At 43.9% G+C, this 11,553-nt stretch overlaps 1 protein-coding gene across 1 annotated transcript in view; it reads left to right on the top strand.

The window, feature by feature from the left end:
• The first annotated feature begins 7,301 nt into the window (after window positions 1–7,301).
• Window positions 7,302–11,553, top strand: part of LOC311109689 (PTB domain-containing engulfment adapter protein 1-like) — a 31,926-nt gene continuing 27,674 nt past the window's right edge. Inside the window, exon 1 of the mRNA XM_084152652.1 lies at window positions 7,302–7,390. The gene's annotated coding sequence lies outside the window, so the exon portion shown is untranslated. The remainder of the gene's footprint in view (window positions 7,391–11,553) is intronic.

Here is an 11,553-nt window from a genome sequence, read left to right as displayed (position 1 = left end):
TGCCCAACGCCGTCTGAACTGCCCGTCTGCCCAACGCCGTCTGAACTGCCCGTCTGCCCAACGGCGCCTGAACTGCCCGTCTGCCCAACGCCGTCTGAACTGCCCGTCTGCCCAACGCCGTCTGAACTGTCCGTCTGCCCAACGCCGTCTGAACTGCCCGTCTGTACTGAGCCTGCAAAGCCGCCCGTCTGCCATGAGCCTTCAGAGCCGTCCGCCAGACCGGAGCCGCTAGAGCTCTCCGCCAGACAGGATCAGCCAGAGCCTTCCGTCAGACCGGAGCCGCTAGAGCTCTCCGCCAGACAGGATCAGCCAGAGCCTTCCGTCAGACAGGATCAGCCAGAGCCTTCCGCCAGACAGGATCAGCCAGAGCCTTCCGCCAGACAGGATCAGCCAGAGCCTTCCGCCAGACAGGAGCAGCCAGAGCCTTCCGTCAGACCGGATCAGCCAGAGCCTTCCGCCAGACAGGAGCAGCCAGAGCCTTCCGCCAGACGGGATCAGCCAGAGCCTTCCGCCAGCCATGAGTGGCCAGATCCGTCAGCCAGCCATGAGCAGCCAGATCCGTCAGCCAGCCAGGAGCAGCCAGATCCGTCAGCCAGCCATGAGCAGCCAGATCCGTCAGCCAGCCATGAGCAGCCAGATCCGTCAGCCAGCCATGAGCAGCCAGATCCGTCAGCCAGCCATGAGCAGCCAGATCCGTCAGCCAGCCATGAGCAGCCAGATCCGTCAGCCAGCCATGAGCAGCCAGATCCGTCAGCCAGCCATGAGCAGCCAGATCCGTCAGCCAGCCATGAGCCGTCCAGCCGGGATCCGCCAGAGCCGTCCAGCCGGGATCCGCCAGAGCCGTCCAGCCGGGATCCGCCAGAGCCGTCCAGCCGGGATCCGCCAGAGCCGTCCAGCCGGGATCCGCCAGAGCCGTCCAGCCGGGATCCGCCAGAGCCGTCCAGCCGGGATCCGCCAGCCAGCCGGGATCCGCCAGAGCCGTCCAGCCAGGATCCGCCAGCCAGCCAGGATCCGCCAGCCAGCCAGGATCCGCCAGTTAGTCCGGTGCTGCCCCTTAGTCCGGTGCTGCCCCTTAGTCCGGTGCTGCCTCTTAGTCCGGTGCTGCCCCTTAATCCGGTGGGGTTAATTTGGAGGGTGGTCAGTTGGAGGAGGCTACGAAAGCGGGTAGTGACTATGGTGGGGTGGGGATCACGACCAGAGCCTGAACCACCGCCGAAGAGGTATGCCCACCCAGCCCTCCCTTGGTTAGCCCTAGTTGAGGCGCGGTCGCAGTCCGCGCCTTTAGGGGGGGGTACTGTCACACTCTGGCTCCGGGACTTGTAGTTGAGCCAGGGTGTATTCGTTTTGTTGGGGTTTTGTTTTGGTTAGGTTGGGTTTAGGGTGTGTTCGTTTCGTTGTGTTCTGTTTGGTTGGGTAGTCATGTGGTTGTGTTTCCTTGTTTGTTTTCAATGACTCCCAATCGGAGGTAACGAGTGTCAGCTGTCGGCTCGTTATCTCTGATTGGGAGCCATATTTAAACTGTGTGGTTTCACCTTGTGTTTGTGGGTTTTTGTTCCGTGTTTCAGTCGTTGTACTGTGGACTTCACGAGTCGTCTTTTGTTTTGTATTTTCGGTGCTTTTCAATTAAAGTCATGTTCGTTCAACGCGCTGCGCTTTGGTCTCCTCCTTTCGACGATCGTGACATCTACAAAGTATTGACTTTGGGGGGGTGAATAGTTATGCACGCTCAACTTGTCTTATTTCTTGTTTGTTTCACAACATTTTTTATTTTGCATCTTCAAAGTGGTAGGCATGTTGTGTAAATCAAATGATACAACCCCCCCAAAAAATCTATTTTAATCCCAGGTTGTAAGGTAACAAAATACGAAAAATGCCAAGGGGGGTGAATACTTTCGCAAGCCACTGTAGCTCAGACATTAATTGATATAGGCTAGTCTAACTAGAGCGAAGGAAAAACTAAAGCACTATGCTTATGCATATTGGTAAACATTAATAGCCTATTATGCTAATATGCACCCCCCCATGATCAGTGGTGATTTTAGCATGTAAATCTTGGTGGGGCAAACTCCCCCCCAAAATTGGGGGATGCATGCCAGCAAAGCCACTACACAACACAACACTAAACAATGAATTGCACTCTAACGGTGACAAACGGTACCCACAAACTGTTAGGGCCTACATAAAGCTGTCCCAACAGCAGAGTTTTCTTTTCAGCACCATGGAGTGAATCCTTACTACTGATATACCTGGCTATCAGCGGAGCCTTGTCTGGCAGTGAAACAGTTCATTCAGCCTCATTTACTGCCTTTTTAAAAAACATAGCTGATATGGCTGACTTGCTTAAACAAATGTGGTTTCTACAGACAATTGAGATGTACACACTATGGCATAAGGGAACGATGAGCGGCAATCCGCAATTTTGATCAAGACATTAATGAGTGAGCTAAGACGGACTTAGTCAATATAACTATTTGTTCAGCACTTTTGAAATGTACAGCGACAGAATTCAGAACATGGGCCGTTCTTACAGTATTCTCCCTGTATACCAAGTCAGAACTGTAGGATAAATAAAGGGGGCATATAAGCAGACAATGAAAGCTCTTACAATATTTCGATGAGGACATTTCTCTAAAACAGGCTATAGGCTACATGTGCACCACCAAGTCAGAACAGTAGGCTAAGTTATGAGGGGGAAAGGGACCAAATTATTAGGGTGAGGCACATGGGCTACTAACAGCTTACTACACAACATAGACTTAGCATTACTTTCTTAGCTACATTATACATATCTCCCTGGCATATTACATCATTTATGCAGCAGCATACAATACCTTTTTAGACTCACCTTGTTGTGCTGTGCTCACTTCTTGTGGGCAAATTTTGTCATCAAACTTTGTCATCAAAGTCTGGCATTCTCTGGATTTATGGTGCTTTCAAGACAACTGGGAACTCTGAAAAAAACAAGGTTGAATCATGACGTCAGTGATCTTCAGGTCGGAGCTCTAGAAAGAGGCCCTAGTTCCCGACTTCTGAGTTGGATGAACGTTCAAAACGTATTTTCCCAGTCGGAGCTAGTTTTTCCCAGTTGTCTTGAACTCACTGATGTCTAAGATTTCCCTGTTCCAAATTTCCAGTTGTTTTGAACGCTGCAGAAGTCATGGCCAATGTATTCAACATTTTCTGGACCATGGTGTTGCATGTGAATGTTTATCATTTTAAGCTTGGAAAAGAGACCCTTAAACCCAGACTTGGTCCACACACGCTTTCCACTGAATAGCAGGCTGGTGATTGCTTTGCAAAGCTTGCAGTTAGCCACTGATTCCTTCCAAACCACTCATTGTTGAATTTGCGATTTCCAACTCGTTGTGTAATGTTTATGTTCAATGGCCGATGAGCACCAATATGTTTTATCTATAATTTCTCTTCATAAGACAAGGATTGAAAAGGATTTGCGAGTAGATTGTCTACTTGATTCATGATGATGACTGATTGTCTAGTGTGCTAGCTAATATTTTGAAAGTATGATGTTGACATGATCAGTCCAATCAAAGCTACGGTAGATATAACGTGATTTGACGTCATTTTATCTGTCGCCAATGACCTTGAGCCTTCTTGGATGGGCACGTCTAATATAAATCTATGGCAGCACCCAAGGGGCTTGAATTTTCGAGCTCACCCTGTAGATTTTGCAGTGACGTAGTGTCCCCATGAGTGACAGAACACTGAGCCAACCACGGCGCAACTAGAGAACATTACCAACCCCTACGCTCTGTATTTTTCGCTGTCTGCCCCACCACCACAGAAAGCACTGAGCTAGGCTGAAACACCTGCATTTTGGAGCTGCCTTACTCAAGAAAGCAAAAAAGAGACGATGTTTGCATGCGGCTTTATTAACCTCTTAAGGATCGGACCCTTTTTTCCAATTTCGCCTAAAATTACATACCCAAATCTAACTGCCTGTAGCTCAGGAATGAAGCAAGGACATGCATATTCTTGATACCATTTGAAAGGAAACACTTTGACGTTTGTGGAAATGTGAAATTAATGTAGGAGAATATAACACATTAGATCTGGTAAAAGATAATACAAACAAAAAAACATGCGTTTTCTATTTATTAATTTTTTCATCATCTTTGAAATGCAAGAGAAAGGCCACAATATAATATTGCAGTTTAGGCACAATTTAGATTTTGGCCTTTAGATGGCAGCAGTGTGTGTGCAAAGTTTCAGATTGATCCAGTGAAGCATTGCAATACTGGACTATTTTGTATCAAGTCTGCCCAAATGTGCCGAATTGGTCAATTGATACATTTTCAAGTACATACCTATAGAGAACATACAAAAATGATGTGGTAATTACAAAATGTAAGTTTACACACTCCCAGGAATGTCATACATGATGGATCATTAGCTTATACACTAACTTTCACACATCTAGATGGCCGGGCGGGGTGGGTGTGGAGCCAGAGACAGCAGGGGTTCCAACTGTACAGTCGTGTTCAAAAGTTTTGAGAATGACACAAGTATTGGTCTTCACAAAGTTTGCTGCTTCAGTGTTTTCAGATATTTTTGTCAGATGTTACTATGGTATACTGAAGTATAATTACAAGCATTCCATAAGTGTCAAAGGCTTTCATTGACAATTACATTAAGTTTATGCAAAGAGTCAATATTTGCAGTGTTGACCCTTCTTTTTCAAGACCACTGCAATCCGCCCTGGCATGCTGTCAATTAACTTCTGGGCCACATCCTGACTGATGGCAGCCCATTCTTGCATAATCAATGCTTGGAGTTTGTCAGAATTTGTGGGTTTTTGTTTGTCCACCCGAGGATTGAGGATTGACCACAAGTTCTCAATGGGATTAAGGTCTGGGGAGTTTCCTGACCATGGACCCAAAATTTCGATGTTTTGTTCCCCGAGCCCCTTAGTTATCACTTTTGCCTTATGGCAAGGTGCTCCATCATGCTGGAAAAGGCATTGTTCGTCACCAAACTGTCCTTGGGTGGTTGGGAGAAGTTGCTCTCGGAGGATGTGTTGGTACCATTCTTTATTCATGGCTGTGTTCTTAGGCAAAATTGTGAGTGAGCCCACTCCCTTGGCTGAGAAGCAACTCCACATATGAATGGTCTCAGGATGCTTTACTGTTGGCATGACACAGGACTGATGGTAGCGCTCACCTTGTCTTCTCCGGACAAGATTTTTTCCGGATGCCCCAAACAATCGGAAAGGGGATTCATCAGAGAAAATGACTTTACCCCAGTCCTCAGCAGTCCAATCCCTGTACCTTTTGCAGAATATCAGTCTGTCCCTGATGTTTTTCCTGGAGAGAAGTGGCTTCCTCGCTGCCCTTCTTGACACCAGGCCATCCTCCAAATGTCTTCGCCTCACTGTGCGTGCAGATGCACTCACACCTGCCTGCTGCCATTCCTGAGCAAGCTCTGCACTGGTGGTGCCCCGATCCTGCAGCTGAATCAACTTTAGGAGACGGTCCTGGCGCTTGCTGGACTTTCTTGGGCGCCCTGAAGCCTTCTTCACAACAATTTAACCTCTCTCCTTGATGTTCTTGATGATCCGATTAATGGTTGATTTAGGTACAATCTTACTAGCAGCAATATCCTTGCCTGTGAAGCCCTTTTTGTGCAAAGCAATGATGACGGCATGTGTTTCTTTGCAGGTAACCATGGTTAACAGAGGAAGAACAATGATTTCAAGCACCACCCTCCTTTTAAAGCTTCCAGTCTGTTATTCTAACTCAATCAGCATGACAGAGTGATCTCCAGCCTTGTCCTCGTCAACACTCTCACCTGTGTTACCGAGAGAATCACTGACATGATGTCAGCTGGTCCTTTTGTGGCAGGGCTGAAATGCAGTGGAAATGTTTTTTTGGGATTAAGTTCATTTTCATGGCAAAGAGGGACTTTGCAATTAATTGCAATTCATGTGATCACTCTTCATAACATTCTGGAGTATATGCAAATTGCCATCATTAAAATTGAGGCAGCAGAAAAAACTCAAAACTTTTGACCACGACTGTAGAACCCAGTTCCTACATTTGAATATAAAAATGGATTTTATCAAACAAAACTATGCTACATTGATCTCTGGGACCCTTAGGATGACAAATCAGAGCAACATTACTGAATGTAATTACCTTATTTACCTTCAGAGGTGAATGTATCAAATCAGTTGCCGTGATAAGTTTTTTGTTGTTGTTTTACTCTCCTCAGACAATAGCATGGTCTTTTTTCACTGTAATAGCTACTGTAAATTGGACAGTGCAGTTAGATTAACAAGAATTTAAGCTTTCTGCCCATATAAGACATGTCTATATCCTGGAAAGTTTGCTGTTACTTACAACAGTCATACTAATCACATTAGCGCACGTTAGCTCAACCACCCCATAGAGTTTAACTCAATTATATATATATTTTTTTACCTTTTTTGCAAACTGATATGTGACATGTATTAATGCCAAAATAACATGCAAAACAGGCAACAACAACAGCAACAAAAATATGTATATATACATTACCGGTCAAAAGTTTTAGAACACCTACTCATTCAAGGGTTTTTCTTAATTTTTTATATTGTAGAATAATAGTGAAGACATCAACTATGAAATAACACATATGGAATCATTCACTATGAAAATGTATGCACTCACTAACTGTAAGTTGCTCTGGATAAGAGCGTCTGCTAAATGACAAAAAAAAAAAAGGAATAATGTAGTGACCAAAAAAGTGTTAAACAAATCAAAATATATTTTATATTTGAGATTCTTCAAATAGCCACCCTTTGCCTTGATGACAGCTTTGCACACTCTTGGCATTCTGTATCATGTGATGTTTTTTAAAATAAAAAAGTTAGTGGTCCTCTGTAGCTCAGCTGGTAGAGCACGGCGCTTGTAACGCCAAGGTAGTGGGTTCGGGACCACCCATACACAAAAATGTATGCACGCATGACTGTAAATCGCTTTGGATAAAAGCGTCTGCTAAATGGCATATTATATTAAAAGTTAATTTTCACAAAAGTATTTTTTTGCCTTAGAGAGAGATTTGACTACAATAGATTATCTTCTAATATCAAAGGATATGCTCAGTTTCAGTTTTAATCCCACACGATTTTTCATGATATAATGTTATGTGCTTGGTCAGTTTAAATGGCAGACTGTTCTTCTTCTTCTTCGATGAGGTTTAACGGCGGTAGGCATCTGGCTCAATTGAAGCGGTTTTTTAAATACTTGGGTTGACGTCACTAAACTTTTCAAGAAGCGGTGCGCGCTGCTGGCGTTTGTGAAGAAACGACGGAACAGAGGGGTTGATGAACCAGAGAGAGCGGCGGGACACAAGGAGACCATAAGAAACAACAAGGAATCTTTCACTTCATTCGGTGGGTTAATGTTTTCTCTCTCTCTTTTTCTCTGCAGTCTGTTATGAAAAGGGGGAATGTATAGGCTACTTTTTGTAAACATCGTTAGTTATAGGCTATGGCAATTTGGTTGCATTGAATTGTTGGTTCGATTAAACTGAGCACCATGTCTGCTGTTTTTGACAGCGCTACGTTAATCTACTCACGATTTTTATTATGCCAGGATTTATTGCTGAATGGATTCTACTGGAATAGGCTACATTTGCGTTTTTGTTTTCCTTATTTGTCCAACTATGTATGGTAGGTGTCGTTAAAGCGATTTTTCATGACTGATTTGAGACATGTTCTTAGAAGAGCTACACATGTCCTTATTTTTAATGTTTTTTAAATACACAGTATTTACACATTAGTTAACAGCCAGAGTTCAAAGAAACAACTTTGTACTGTACAGTGAGGGAAAAAAGTATTTGATCCCCTGCTGATTTTGTACGTTTGCCCACTAACAAAGACATGATCAGTCTATAATTTTAATGGTAGGTTTATTTGAACAGTGAGAGACAGAATAACAACAAAAAAATCCAGAAAAACACAATGTTATAAATTGATTTGCATTTTAATGAGGGAAATAAGTATTTGACCCCTCTGCAAAACATGACTTAGTACTTGGTGGCAAAACTCTTGTTGGCAATCACAGAGGTCAGACGTTTCTTGTAGTTGGCCACCAGGTTTGCACACATCTTAGGAGGGATTTTGTCCCACTCCTCTTTGCAGATCTTCTCCAAGTTATTAAGGTTTCGAGGCTGACGTTTGGCAACTCAAACGTTCAGCTCCCTCCACAGATTTTCTATGGGAATAAGGTCTGGAGACTGGCTAGGCCACTCCAGGACCTTAATGTGCCACTCCTTTGTTGCCTTGGCCGTGTGTTTTGGGTCATTGTCATGCTGGAATACCCATCCACAACCCATTTTCAATGTCCTGGCTGAGGGAAGGAGGTTCTCACCCAAGATTTGACGGTACATGGCCCCATCCATCGTCCATTTGATGCGGTGAAGTTGTCCTGTCCCCTTAGCAGAAAAACACCCCCAAAGCATAATGTTTCCACCTCCATGTTTGACGGTGGGGATGGTGTTCTTGGGGTCATAGGCAGCATTCCTCCTCCTCTAAACACGGCGAGTTGAGTTGATGCCAAAGAGCTCGATTTTGGTCTCATCTGACCACAACACTTTCACCCAGTTCTCCTCTGAATCATTCAGATGTTCATTGGCAAACTTCAGATGGCCCTGTTTATGTGCTTTCTTGAGCAGGGGGACCTTGCGGGCGCTGCAGGATTTCAGTCCTTCACGGCGTAGTGTGTTACCAATTGTTTTCTTGGTGACTATGGTCCCAGCTGCCTTGAGATCATTGACAAGATCCTCCCGTGTAGTTCTGGGCTGATTCCTCACCGTTCTCATGATCATTGCAACTCCACGAGGTGAGATCTGGCATGGAGCCCCAGGCCGAGGGAGATTGACAGTTATTTTGTGTTTCTTCCATTTGCGAATAATCGCACCAACTGTTGTCACCTTCTCACCAAGCTGCTTGGCGATGGTCTTGTAGACCATTCCAGCCTTGTGTAGGTCTACAATCTTGTCCCTGACATCCTCTTTGGTCTTGGCCATGGTGGAGAGTTTGGAATCGGATTGATTGATCATTAAGAGTGTGCTCCTAATCTCAGCTCGTTACGTGTATAAAAGACACCTGGGAGCCAGAAATCTTTCTGATTGAGAGGGGGTCAAATACTTATTTCCCTCATTAAAATGCAAATCAATTTATAAAATTTTTGACATGCGTTTTTCTAGATTTTGTTGTTGTTATTCTGTCTCTCACTGTTCAAATAAACCTACCATTAAAATTATAGACGGATCATTTCTTTGTCAGTGGGCAAACGTACAAAATCAGCAGGGGATCAAATACTTTTTTCCCTCACTGTATATCAAGTAGTGAAAAATGGGGTTCATTTGTAGAAGGGGTGAGAAATTAATGTAGGGTCACATGTAATGTTTGACTAGCCCTAGGCTATGTTGAATTTAGAGTTTGTTTTTTAAGACCTTCATGTATTTCTTAGGGAGCATCTTCCTTTTAGCAAGGTTTGTAATGTGTAGCACTGTGAGCAGATCTGGCCATTCTAGGTCACTGTGGGTTATTATGTTACACAACATTTTAATAGAGCAAAACTTTGTATTTTAAGTATGTCTCTCTTTCCCATTGTTTGACTGAAGCAGAGCTGGCCCTTGATGATAAAAGTTCTACTTGAGGCAAGAACTTGAATGAGAAGATGTTCCCTTAACTGTATTCACCCAATGATACTGTTCTCTTTAACCCCAAGAACAAGGCTTTATAGCAGAAGTTAGAACAGCTATCAGGAAAAATGCAAAAAGAGGAAATTATAATTAAGAGTTTCACTGCCATAGACATGCTATGATAGCTGATATCTGCAACAGTCCTGCACTCTATTCACACTAATAGACAGAGTGTTGCTTCTTGAATTTCAAACCTAATCACATTTAATGCTCCCGTCTCTAAAGCTGCTGAATTTCACTTTGTTGATGCAACCCACACGGATGACACGTATGCAGCCAGGAGTGCTTTGCTAGAGTCCACATGGACCACACTTGTTCATCAATCAATCAATCAATCAATCAATCAATCAATCAATCAATCAATCAATCAATCAATCAATCAATCAATTGTATTTATAAAGCCCTTTTTACATCAGCAGATGTCACAAAGTGCTTATACAGAAACCCATCCTAAAACCCCAAAGAGCAAGCAATGCAGATGTAGAAGCACGGTGGCTAAGTCTAGTTCTTACCTTTTAATCAGCAACTGGTTCAGAATAAACTTAGCTGAGTGGGCTGGCTCTATGGCCAATCGATCAGACAATTAGGCTACAAGGAGTTACTGTTACCAGCAGAAAACCCAGACAGTCAGTCTGTAAGCAAGCACTGGAGTTGATTTCTTTACAGATATTGTATGCTGTTACTCTTAGTACAGTCCCTCACTGTCACATGGAATCAGTGCTCTGCTTTGTGTTGTGCTGAGGATGACACTTGCTGCTGGATCCCTGTTTATCCTTGCTTTAATCAGTAGCAGTACTCTAAGGCTCAAGTGAACCTGCAGCGTTGGCCAGGACAATCCTACGCCTCACTGTCAAATTAAACCCCTCATTTGCTTTGAGGTCTGTCCTGACCACGGAGACGTCAATCCACCTCCGCTCTATAAACAGACATTTCCAGGCATCTCCCAGGGGATGTAGTGACCTTTTTCTGAGGCCCTTCCTGCAGGGCTTCTGATGCTGCTGGATCTACCTGCTACCCTCTAGGAGAAGGACCATCACCATCACACCACTCCGTCTGTCTGACAGCAGCACCCTACTCGGCTGTCAGAACACATTGATTCCCAAAGCAGGAGGAAGCTTCAGCAACCTGTGAAGAAGTTGCAACTCCAGTGGATCCATAGTAATACCGACTTGCTAGTTATGGTTCTATACTTTTATGTAACAGCATTAATTTGTGCTTCATAGAACAGTAAATTGAGGCTGTCTTGTTTGGACACAGCAATACACCACATAGCTCCATAATATTTGTCTGGACTTGCAGGCTGTTGAGGGTTTTGCTATACTATAGTTTTGCTGTTCTCGTTAGAAGGATAGCGGTTTAATTTGCTGAGCTTGATTTAAGTGTTATTTCATAAATTGACATTCATTACGGGACGCGGCACAGTTTGGAGATCAATGCTCTATAATGAAGATGCTTAGGCTAATTAGCTGGTCATATTGACTGGTGAGAGACTCATCCTGAAATGAATGATAGTAATAGAGTGATGCTCGATGGTGTCTGGCCGGCAGCCAATATGAGCACCCGTATTAAATGACTTTCTCACTGAAAAGTATTTTGTCCCTCAGCCCAGAGAAAATGGAATCAGATCAGTTTGTATTGAGACTGTTTGCTCATGTAGACTTAGATGGCCTATATGTGTGTGTGCTTAAATCCGTTTTTTTCCTGATTGGTGCAATGTGGCTAGTGGCACACAGTCTGCAGTACCTCTATCTCTGAGTGATTGTTTGAACATTTTGAAGTAAAAAAAGATTGAATTAACAGCCCTGTGTGATGTCATCAGACTCATACTCGAGTTCTAATATTTAA

The sequence above is a fragment of the Coregonus lavaretus genome (assembly GCF_964263955.1).
Source record: "Coregonus lavaretus genome assembly, chromosome: 35".
In the NCBI taxonomy this organism is placed as follows: domain Eukaryota; kingdom Metazoa; phylum Chordata; class Actinopteri; order Salmoniformes; family Salmonidae; genus Coregonus; species Coregonus lavaretus.
The sequence above is the reverse complement of the archived record's forward strand: the minus strand, read 5'-3'. Positions and strand labels throughout refer to the sequence as shown.